Source organism: Panthera onca, chromosome A1, assembly GCF_046562875.1.
Source record: "Panthera onca isolate mPanOnc1 chromosome A1, mPanOnc1 haplotype 2, whole genome shotgun sequence".
Taxonomy (NCBI): Eukaryota; Metazoa; Chordata; class Mammalia; order Carnivora; family Felidae; genus Panthera; species Panthera onca.
In genome coordinates, this window is record NC_138339.1 from 101,330,413 (window position 1) to 101,341,735 (window position 11,323).

Below are 11,323 nucleotides of genomic sequence, written 5' to 3' on the forward strand. Positions count from 1 at the left end.
TCCACACCACTGGGGGTGCCTAGGCACCCCAGAGTTTTTCCGTAGTCAGTTCAAGCATTAACCTCACCTTTAAGTTGTCATCACCAAGGAACTGGGAGGGCAAGTCACCAAGTTTGGGTTTTGTTTTCTTCTTCAAAAGTTACCAGGGGTAGAGAGGATAAAAATAAAATGCTGAGGCACTGTGTGTTCTGTTTTCCTATGTCAGGAATTTAAGATTTCTTAGCTTTCCTCCTCTTCCCCTCCATCTCCCTCCCCTCCCCCAATACATAGCAGGGCTCCAGCAAGCCATCCCCCACACTTCTTTAGGATTATCTGGGAAGGGATCCCTTATTTTAGGGAGTTGGTGGGTGCGAGTTGTTATTGTAACTCTATTCTGTAACTAAAGCTCTGGCATGTAATAAATCTCTCCCCAAAGACTTTTGGATCTTTGATTTGAAAAATCGGATTCCTTTTGTGGAAACAGTTGACAGGAACCTAAAAGGATTAGTTGCATTCCACATAGGATAATTTTTACTGGCAACATTTTGAAACGATTTGGTCCCTTTCAGACTTTAAACAATGTCCAGAAAAACGATCTAACGAGACTTGTATTGTTTTCCTTTGCCTGTGAATCCGTTTGCTGCTTGTGCCAACGTCTCGATAAGGTTTTGACAGGGTTTTGCTCCCGAGCAGTGCACCGAATTAATTTTTGATCGCTCTTTCTACTTGGTGTGTTACCTCCTTGGGCCAGGGGCGCGGCAGTGTTTTCCCAACGTCAGTCGTTGAAATGAAGCCGGAGCCGGTGGCTCGTCTCCCCGTGGCGCCGCGTCTGGGAGGGGGCACAGAGACCCGTTGTCGATCGCACAGGGCCGCGCGTCCGTCGAGCCACGGCCAGGCCCGCGGTCGCCGACAGCTCAGGCACCCGGACGTAGCGGCAGTCGGTGAGGCAGCGCGCACTCCCCAAACCTTCACCGTCTAACAGTCCCGGGGCCCTCTGTCCACTAAGATGCGATGCTGAAATCCAGAGGGCGAGAAGGGAGAGAATTTTGCTTCTCCTTCCTCCCTAGCCCGCCCCCACCCCCCCCGCCCCGCCAAAGCCCCAGACAAAAACCAAGAGAGGCCTGCTTTCCCCTAGCAGACAGCCTCTGTGCTGCTGCGCGCGGACCGCGGCTGACAGCGCTCCCCGCCTCCCCGGCCCTCTCCACTGTTTATTTTGTTGTCAGCGGACTTATCAAGATGTTAGTTTGCTGGAGGTTCTGACCTGCCCGGGCGCTGTGGCTGCTCGGCCCGGGCTTTCCCCTCTGTTTTTACACCTGCACAAACTCCACCGCACTCCCCTGCCTGATTTATAGCCCAATTAAAGGTTCAGTGTTCTTGAAGCCACCCGCACTGCTCCCTTCCCGGCCTCCCGCCGTCCGCGCGAGCGCAGGAATGCGCGGGGCCGGGGGGCCGGTCCGTGCCCGGCGTCCCGGCGCGCGCGGCCGCGCCCAGGACCCCGAGGGCGGCGGCGCGGGTGAGGGGCCTGCTTCCGGAGAACCGCAAGGAAACCTCGGACGCACACCGCCCGACGCCCGGCAGCGGCGCGCAGTGAAGCCTCGTCCCCAAACCAAAGTTACTTCCTTCTTGGGGTGCCGGCTTCATCGGGATGAGGCGTTTCTCACACGACACGCATGGCCGGTGGCGGGAGGGCGCGGGAGCGGCCACGTGGCGCGGCCGGACGCAGAGGCCCCGCGCGGAGCTTCCAGTCGCTACCCTCGCGGGTCCCGCAGCTGCGCCACGCAGGCCGCGCCTCCGCACGGTTTTCCCGGCGAGGAAGGGGTGGCCGCGGGACCCGGTGGGGCCGAGAGGCGCCGGCCTGAGGCGGGAGGCTGTGCGCCGCTCGTCCGCTGTCCTTCCTCCGGGTCTTGCGCGGCGGAGGCTGGAAGGCCGCGGCTCTGACGCGCTCCTAAGGGAAGCGGTGGTGCCCGCTGCGGGGCTCCGGCGGGCGGTGGGCGGGAAGCGCGGGGTCAAGGACCGCCCGGCCCGCGGATCCGGCCAGAGCCGAACCTTCGCGCGGGCGGGCGGGCTCCGGCTCCAACCTTCTTTTTTGCGCTCTTTTCTTTCCGGAGAGAATAAGCGACGACCCAGCCGAGATTGGCAGCATTGAGCATCTTCCTAACCCAACTCTGTCTTCCTTCCATTTATCAATCCACCTTTCTAATTAGACTAATTAGGAGCGCTCTGGAGTGTCGCTAGGCCCGGGGACTGAAACGCTTAGAGGCTGTGAAAAGAACCCTGAATGGCCACGCTGGGGGCCGGGCGGGAGCCTTTGCGACCCATTCAGCACAGAGTAACAGTGGCTACATTTATCCCTGGCCATTGAAAAGAGGCTCGATTAAAACGTTTGGGAACTAATGCCACCCTGCATCCCTTCTCTAATTAGAGAAGCCCGGGGTGATGGCGACGACGCCCGGGACCCCGCAGACTCAAGTCCTGCACGCCACTGCTTTCCGCCCTTTCAGTGCAGCCGATTTCCTTCCCGGAGACAAAAGTCCACCACGTCCCCACCTGTTGCCCGGCCCTGCTTTCCCACCCGTCCCTAGCCCCTTCGCCCGCGTCCCACGCCGAAGGCTCAGCCAACTGCGTTAGAATGCGCAGCACAGCAGAGAAGTTGGGGGCAGCCAAGTGGAAAGAGGCTCCTAGTTCCCTCTTCCCGGCTTGGAAAGCACCCCTGTGCTTTCGGTAAGCTCCATATTTTTCTCCCCATCTGTCTCTCCTTATTTCTCACATTGCCTATGAATAGCTTGGTCTTACGTCTCCCCACCCAGTTTTTAAACATGAAATTTCCAAGTGGAGCATCTGGGAATGGGGGTGTCAGCTGCCCTCCTGATCCACTGTCTTGATCTCACACTTTGCTGTAGCAGTTCTTTACTTGCATAAATAATTTGTATTTGTTTGTCACCGGTCTTTTTCTAAAGAAATATGTATTGAGCACGTACTACGTGCCTAGACCGATTCTTCCCCTACTTTTCAGCCTTCTTTCTGCCCTCTTTGCCCATCTCTAAATAGTCTTTAAGAAGTTAAACCTGACTTGGCTCAACTCCTTAAGCAAGCAGTTGATTCTATCCCTATGGTTTATATGGAAATTCTTTTCTTTATTATTTTTTTTTTCATGGATTCAAGCACAAGAAGTTAGGGAAACAAGAGAAATGAGAAATAGAAGGTATATTGCAACTACAGGTTGTGTGTATGTGTGTGAGGTTGTTTGTACATTTTGTTAGACGGTCAAAAATGTGATATTTAACAAAAAATTTGAGACACATTCTGCCCTAGAATAAAGGTGACCAAAATGGTTAGATTTCCTCACTCCCTCCCTTCCTTCCTCCCTCTCTCTCTTTCTCCTCCTTCCTTTCTTCCTTCCTTCTTTTCTTCCCTTGGTCCCTCCCTTCCTTCCTCCCTTCCTTCCTCACTTTCTCACTTTCTCTATCTTTTGCTCCCTAATCCTCCTTTTTGGAAAAGAGCCAGATGTACAAAGAAATATCAGGTCACTGTTCTTGATCTTGTTAATTTAGAAAATGGAACCTCAGCTAAAGATGCTATTAACTAAATGCCAGCCCACAGCATGCAAAATTCCTTGGATCCAAACTTCAAAAAGAGGAATGAAAGATGTCATGTGAGTGAAAGGAATCATGGAATTTTTAAAGGCCTAAACGGATCTTAATAGAGTTTTATTGCTTCCACACCCCACTTCACAATATTTTAATTTAACAGTTACAATATGCATGACTTAGCAACATAAATCTAACTAGTTAAGAAGCTGGGAGAGGCAGAAAAGAAGAAAGAGATGAGAAGCATGGCTCACTTGCATTGAGGAAAATTATAATTTGCAAAATTAAAAAAATTTTGGAGTCTTTGAAATGAAAAACCAAAATCTATTCTGTGATTTTTATCATCAAGCCTCTTATTCTTTCATTTCAGTTGCTAATTTATGTTTTAATTAAAGAATTCTGTAGTAAAGTGCTCAAGTCCTAAGCATTCAACTTGGTGAAGTTTGTGTGTGTACACACGTGATTGCGTGCGCGCGTGCACACACACACACACACACACCTGTGTAACCACTACTTAGATCAAGTTGCAGAACACTTTCACCATCCCAGAAAACTTCTCCATGCTTGCTTCCAGTCAGTACTACCCTACCCCCACCCACCATGCTCATTCCTATCACCATAGGTTAGTTTTATTTATTTATTTTTATTTTTTTATTTTTTTTTATTTTTTCAATATATGAAACTTATTGTCAAATTGGTTTCCATACAACACCCAGTGCTCATCCCAAAAGGTGACCATAGGTTAGTTTTAAATGTTCTCAAGCTTCTTATCAGTGGAGTCACACAGTGTATAGTGGTCTTTTGTTTGGCTTCTCTTACGCATCAGCAAGTTTTTGAGATTCATCTGTTCAAACTTTTATTTATAAGACAATATAAATGGTAAGTCAAATTGTATAGGTCAGGAAGCGTGGGCAGACTAGAAAGTTTTACCCTACTCTGAAATTAAAACCAAACAAAATTAAATTAAAAACAAACACTCTTTCTTCCCCAAAACTCCCAACAGCCACCAAAACACATCATTATCAACCAGCAGAGGTAATTTTACGATTACAAGGAAGTAAATAAATATGATGAAGTGTTTTAACTGTAGTAACGTTCAGGTACGTAATTTTCGGTGTGCAGTTGTGGGTACGTGTAAGGAGAGCAGAAGCCATATGCTGCTTTTGTGATTGGATTCTATTTCCTACTTGCTGTTTTAGCCCCTAATACTAGTAGTAAGTAAGTACTTTGGGCCTCTTCACAAAGAATGGCATGAACTTGAGGGGAAAAGTGAATTACATCTAGTTTTTTCTACCTTAGACAGGCAAGTACTTAATGAAACAGCCTGTCAAGTGCACTTTGAATTCTGTTTGAAGTAAAGTGTTCATTTTGCAACTAACTTAGCAGTCTATACTCTTTTTTTTTTTTTATGGATCATTATATAGGCCAGTTAACGTTGACCAGAGAAAAGCTATTTTCTGGAAATGAAGGAAGCACAGCAAACCTGCAGAATTCGCTTGTCTTGCTCTCTCCCAGCATCCCCAGCAATCCAGCCACAAAGCCAGCTCTCTCATGAATTCAACCAGAGGCAACCAGTGCTCTCCTCCCCCAGTAAAAGCAAGACAGTGCAGCTAGTAGGATTTTTTTCCCAGGAAAGACAGCATTTTTAGGTATGGGTATGTTTGTGCCATGGGAGAAATTACGAGACCAAGTGGAAGTGACTGAAGTGAGGTTTCGATTGCTTATTACTGGACACAGGTAAATTTGAAGTAGAGAAAACATATTTTTATGATCTTAAATCTAAAAATTAATATAAATATAAAATGAATCTAGAAGTTCATACTCAGGAAGCCATTTAGAAGACAAAGTTATCCCTCCTGAATTATGATAGTACCAGTCATATAAACTGGACCAGTAATTTCTGAAAATGAGAAAGAGAACTCCTGGGGCGCCTGGATGGCTCAGTCGGTTGAACCTCCGACTTCAGCTCAGGTCATGATCTCACAGTCCGTGGGTTCGAGCCCGGCATTGGGCTCTGTGCTGACAGCTCAGAGTCTGGAGCCTGCTTTGGATTCGGTCTCCCTCTCTCTGCCCCTCCCCCACTCACGATCTGTCTCTCTCTGTCTCTCATAAATACTAAAATTTTTTTAAATAAAAAACTAAAGGGAACTACACACTTAAAGTAAAAAATAACAATAATATCAATTGCTGGTGAAGATGCAGAGAAATTGGATCTCTCATACGTTACTGGTATGACTATACCATGGTACAGTTACTCTGGAAAATAGTCTATCAGTTACTTACAAACTAAATATGTACATACTATAGAGCCTAGCACACATACTCTAGGGCATTATCCCAGAGAAATGAAAGTTTATGTTCACAGAAAAATCTTTAAAAATGTCCATAGCAGCTTTATTTGTTATACAAAAAAATAAAATAAAGACAATCTACATTTCCTTCAATGGGTGAATATCTCTGGGATGTTCATACAATGGAAGAATACTCAGCGTCAGAGAGGAATAAAGTGTTAATGCATGCAACAAACTGGATTTCAAAGGCATTATGCTTAGTGAAAAAGCCAATGTCAAAAGGTTACTGTATGATATGATTTGTATAACATTATTGAAATGACGAAACGGTCAAGAGGGAAACAGATTGGTGGTTGCCTACAACAGGGAAATTAGGGAAGGGTCATATATAAAAGGGTGGCAAGAGGGGGTTCTTTTTGTAGTGATGGAAGAGTTCCGTACTCTGATTATCGTGGTTACATGAATCTGTACATGGGATAAAATTGCATAGGACTACACACACACGAACATCATAAAGTCTTCCTATATAACCTACTTAACAGTGTTACACAGCATCACTTTCCTGGTTTTGATAGTGTACTGCAATTCCATAAAATATTGCCATTGGAGAAAGGTGAGCAAAGAGAATGTGGAACTTCACGTGCTATTTTCGCAAATTCTTGTGAGTCTATTACTTTTTTTTTTAATAAAAATTTGAAAAAATCAGTACAAAATAAGCAATCAGTCAGTATTTCATTAATAAAACTCTCTGGGTGTGACAAGAGCTTTCATTGTTCGATTTCTCATAATTAATTATGGCAATGAATTTGGCTCTGTCCTTCCAACAGGTGTTTTAAATGTGATGTTTAAAAGACTGATCATTTTAAAATTGTATTTTCTATTGATAGGCCCAATGCTGAAAACTTTTTGGAACAGGAAAGTTTTTGCCTGATGGGCACCTGGGTGGCTCAGTTAGTTGAATGTCTGACTCTTGATTTTGGCTTAGGTCATGATCCCAGGGTTGTGGGATCAAGCCCCACAAATGGCTCCACAGTGAGTGTGTGGAGCCTGCTTAAGATTCTTTCTTTCTCCGTCTCCCCCTCTCCCCCACTTGTGTGCTCTCTCTCTCTCTCTCTGAAATAAATTTTTAAAACATTGCCCGTTTTTAGACAGATTTCATTCTTTGAGGGTGGATTTGATTTTTTCAATTAGCCAAATGTCACTGACAGTCAAATACGGTGAATAAAACAGATGACCAAGTTGGGTCAGATATATTTTTTTGGAAAAACAACAAAATGTCCCTGAAGATTTACCATCTTGAATAAACTAGTTACAAAAGGAGATTTCTCAAAATGTTCTTGGGAATGATAGCATCATTGGTATTGATATGGCCTCCCCGAGTGATTGCTTAGAGGGAAACACTCATTTGTATACATGAGTTCTCTTGAAGGTTTATCTTATTTTATTTTATTTTAAATTTTTTTTAACGTTTATTTATTTTTGAGACAGACAGAGAGAGACAGAGCATGAATGGGGGAGGGTCAGAGAGAGAGGGAGACACAGAATCCGAAACAGGCTCCAGGCTCTGAGTAGTCAGCACAGAGCCCGACGCGGGGCTTGAACTCACGGACCGCGAGATCATGACCTGAGCCGAAGTCGGCCGCTTAACCGACTGAGCCACCCAGGCGACCCTCTCTCGAAGGTTTAAAAAATTTGGCTTATTTCTAGAGTCAGGCTTTAAGGATGGTTCTTGGAAATGTGTGCCTTATTTTGGAAATAGTATGTTAAACAAAGTATTGAGTGTTTAAAGAGTAGCACTTATTAATGTCCTTCTAAGCCAAGCAGGACACATTACCCTACCTATTTTGTAATTTTGAGCTATTGCAAGTGAGATATTTGTTAACTCTAGACATGGTTGCAATTTTCTTACCCCCCCTACCAAAGCATAAGGGGGACTCAACCAATTCTGTTGGTAGTTCAGTTGTTAAAAGTTCCCATTGACAATGAGTGTGTTCAGCAGGCGCATAATTAATAGCACAGTCTTAATGCAGATCCTGGCCAGGAGGTCTGGCCTGCTTATCTCTGAGTGGACCATGACACAAAAGCAATCTAAATTCCTACTGTAAGCAGACCAAATCATGAGTGATTGGGTTTCAGACAAGCTTTGAGTTCTGATGCCAATGTTTTAACCATGGTACTTGTTCTTATTCTTGAATGCTTTACTGCTTTATTATTTTATTTCCACTAGGAATTGTGGAGTTCTAAATATTATTAGTGGTTTACCACTTTTACACACATGTATCCTATTATTTTTGGAGATCTGTATGTGGAGAGAGAGACTGGCTTCTTTTACTCACCCATTCATCTACCTGCTCACATAGATGGGCCTCTCACTTTTTAAATAAGCCAGAAGGGACCACACAGAATCGAAGAGAGCTGAACAGAGGAACCAGATCATGGGTGTCTGACAAAAATCTGGGTGTATCGTAAAAAAAGTCTCCAGTAATTAATATTAACTTTTTGTTCACTTTTTGATTTGCCTGCAGTTTATCTTAAAGCAACTTAAAACATGTTGCTTTGCTCAATTTGTTTTTTTTATATTAAATATAATTTATTGTCAAATTGGTTTCCATACAACACCCAGTGCTCATCCCAACAGGTGCCCTCCTCAATACCCATCACCCACCCTCCCCTCCCTCCCACCCCCCATCAACCCTCAGTTTGTTCTCAGTATTTAAGAGTCTCTTATGGTTTGCCTCCCTCTCTCTCTGTAACTTTTTCCCCCTTTCCCCTCCCCCATGGTCTTCTGTTAAGTTTCTCAGGATCCACATATGAGTGAAAACATATGGTATCTGTCTTTCTCTGCCTGACTTATTTCACTTAGCATAACACCCTCCAGTTCCATCCATGTTGCTACAAATGGCCTGATTTCATTCTTTCTCATTGGCAAGTAGTATTCCATTGTATATATAAACCCAAACTTCTTTACCCATTCATCAATTGAAGGACATTTAGGCTCTTTCCGTAATTTGGCTATTGTTGAAAGTGCTGCTATAAACATTGGGGTATGCTTTGCTCAGTTTGAACAGAAGTTCTTTTTTTTTTAAGTTTATTTATTTTGAGAGAGAGAGAGCCAGCAGGAAAGAGGCAGAGAGAGGGGAAACAGAGGATCTGAAGTGGGCTGCGTGCTGTCAGCACAGAGCCCGATGCAGGGCTGTAACCCATGAACCGCGAGGTCATGACCTGAGCTGAAGTTGAGCACCTAACCAGACTGAGCCACCCAGGTACCCCTGAACAGAAATTCTTGAAGAAATTATGAGCATTTTTATTTTAAATTCAACAAAATACACAAAAAATTTATAACAAACTAAAACCGCTTCCTGTGAAATGCCTTTAAAGTGTCAAAACTTGGGAATTTGTTACCAGATACTTGGGCCTATATTGCAGTACAGGCATAAAATGGCATACGATTTGAAGAAAATACAAATAAAAATCACATTAAGATATGATATTGTAACCAAAACAAGTGATCAAGGGAAGCCAAAGACCTACACCTGATCATTCATTCATTTATTTATCCTGCATGTGGTGGGCATCTACCGTGTCCCAGTCATGGCGCAATGTGCTGTGGGTACAAAGAAGAAGAATATATCTGGGGAGGGGGGTGAACAAAGATATATATATTAATTAAAATATTATGTGATGTGCTTTAATAGAAGTGTGAACTGATTAGTAGAAGATCACAGAGAAAGAAATAACTATGTGTGGAAGGGTCGTGGAAGCCTCTGGAGAAGTAATGCTTGACATGAATCTTAAGGAAGAAAAATTATATATACATGGGAATACAATGTATTAAAAATAGCAGCATGAAAGGGCAGAATTTTTTTCAGTGAGCAGGTAAATGAATACTGGAGCCTCATCACACGGACTCAGCCAAATGCATATAAAGTAACCAACAGACACTCCTTGTCTGATTACCAAATCTGAGGTTTCTTTGGCCGTGCCTAGAACCATTTTGGATGTAAAGAGGAAGGAAAAGGTGGACTAAGGGTCTTTTCAGTTGAGTTATGTGGTTAGCTGTTGAAGCATGTTTCAGCGTATTTCTATTATATTGACTCCAAAATGGGAAAGTTCTGTGGGAGCTATAACTTTCTGAATGGTGAAAGGAGAAGAATGTGGTTTTAGAGACAGGTCAGACATCTGCAGAATGTTTTTAATTTCCATCCGGATAGTGGTGGAAGGGGATAAAGAGGTAGAAGGCAAGACTGCCTTCTGGGGCCAGTTGGGAAAAGTGAAGAAGGTAATGAATGAGGCACAGGGAGAACAAATTCCGATGGTGCACCAGGGTACCACGTACAGACATCTTCTCCATGCTGTGGTACTAAATTCTCAACTTTACTCGACCGATCCACTTAAAAGCCTCAACCTTTACTTCTGTAAGATCAGCATCATTCTAGAATTGGCTTCCCTTCTTGACTGTTTTGCTTCCATTCATAATACTCCATTTTCCTATTAATCCAGGCTTACCATTTTCAGAATCATCGTTTATTCTGCCATCACCTTAATTCTCCCACCCAGTTATTCACCACACTTGATCAATCCTTCCTTTGCAAAGACTTGCCTTTTCTCCCTTATCCACTCCCACTGTTACAATCAGAGATCAGGTCCCTATTGCCCTGTGTCTATACCACTGAAATACTTTTTCCACTCTAGCCTCCTTATTGCCAGTATCCCCATTGCCCAATATACACTGCAGGTGAACTTTACAAAGACCTCTTAATCGTGTCGCACTGCTGCTCAAGAACTGGAAGTGGCTCTTTATTGGTTCTGCAATGAAGTATTAAGTTTGCCTTTTGTTCACGATCTTTCACACCTGGGCCTTTCACACTTTTGATAATATCATTCTCCATAGCTGTAATATCTTTTTCCTCTTCTCTCCGTAGTCTCCATCCTATGACCCTGCTGAGTTGTTTCTCCTCTCCGTGAATACAAATACTCCATGAATGAATACTGTTACTACATAGTTAATCCATATGGTGCACTCTGTGCTAAGTGCTTTGCTAAATATATTATGTAACTCATCTCATTTAATTCTCACAAACATCCTACAGGAGGATAACCCTGTTTTTCACAGAGGAAAACTAAAGTATGGAAAGTTTAAGCAATTTGTCATTATCATATATTGTAAGTGGATGAGCTAGGATAAGGTTCTGATTCTAGAATCTGGGCTCCATTACTCTTCCTTGCCTTCAGTGAAGGATTTCTCTCTCTAAACTTGAAGAGTTTATTATTAGTACTACTTAATTGTATTAATTCCATAGGAGTTTTTATGAAGTGTCGACTATTAAGTATCCACTGTGTTTTAAGTTGTTTAAAAGTATGGCTATGCCTTGTAATTCTTCGTTTACCCACAACACCTCGCACATAATTAGCATTCAATAAATATTTTTTGACTTATGAATAAGTTGGCCAATCTACCAGATGAAC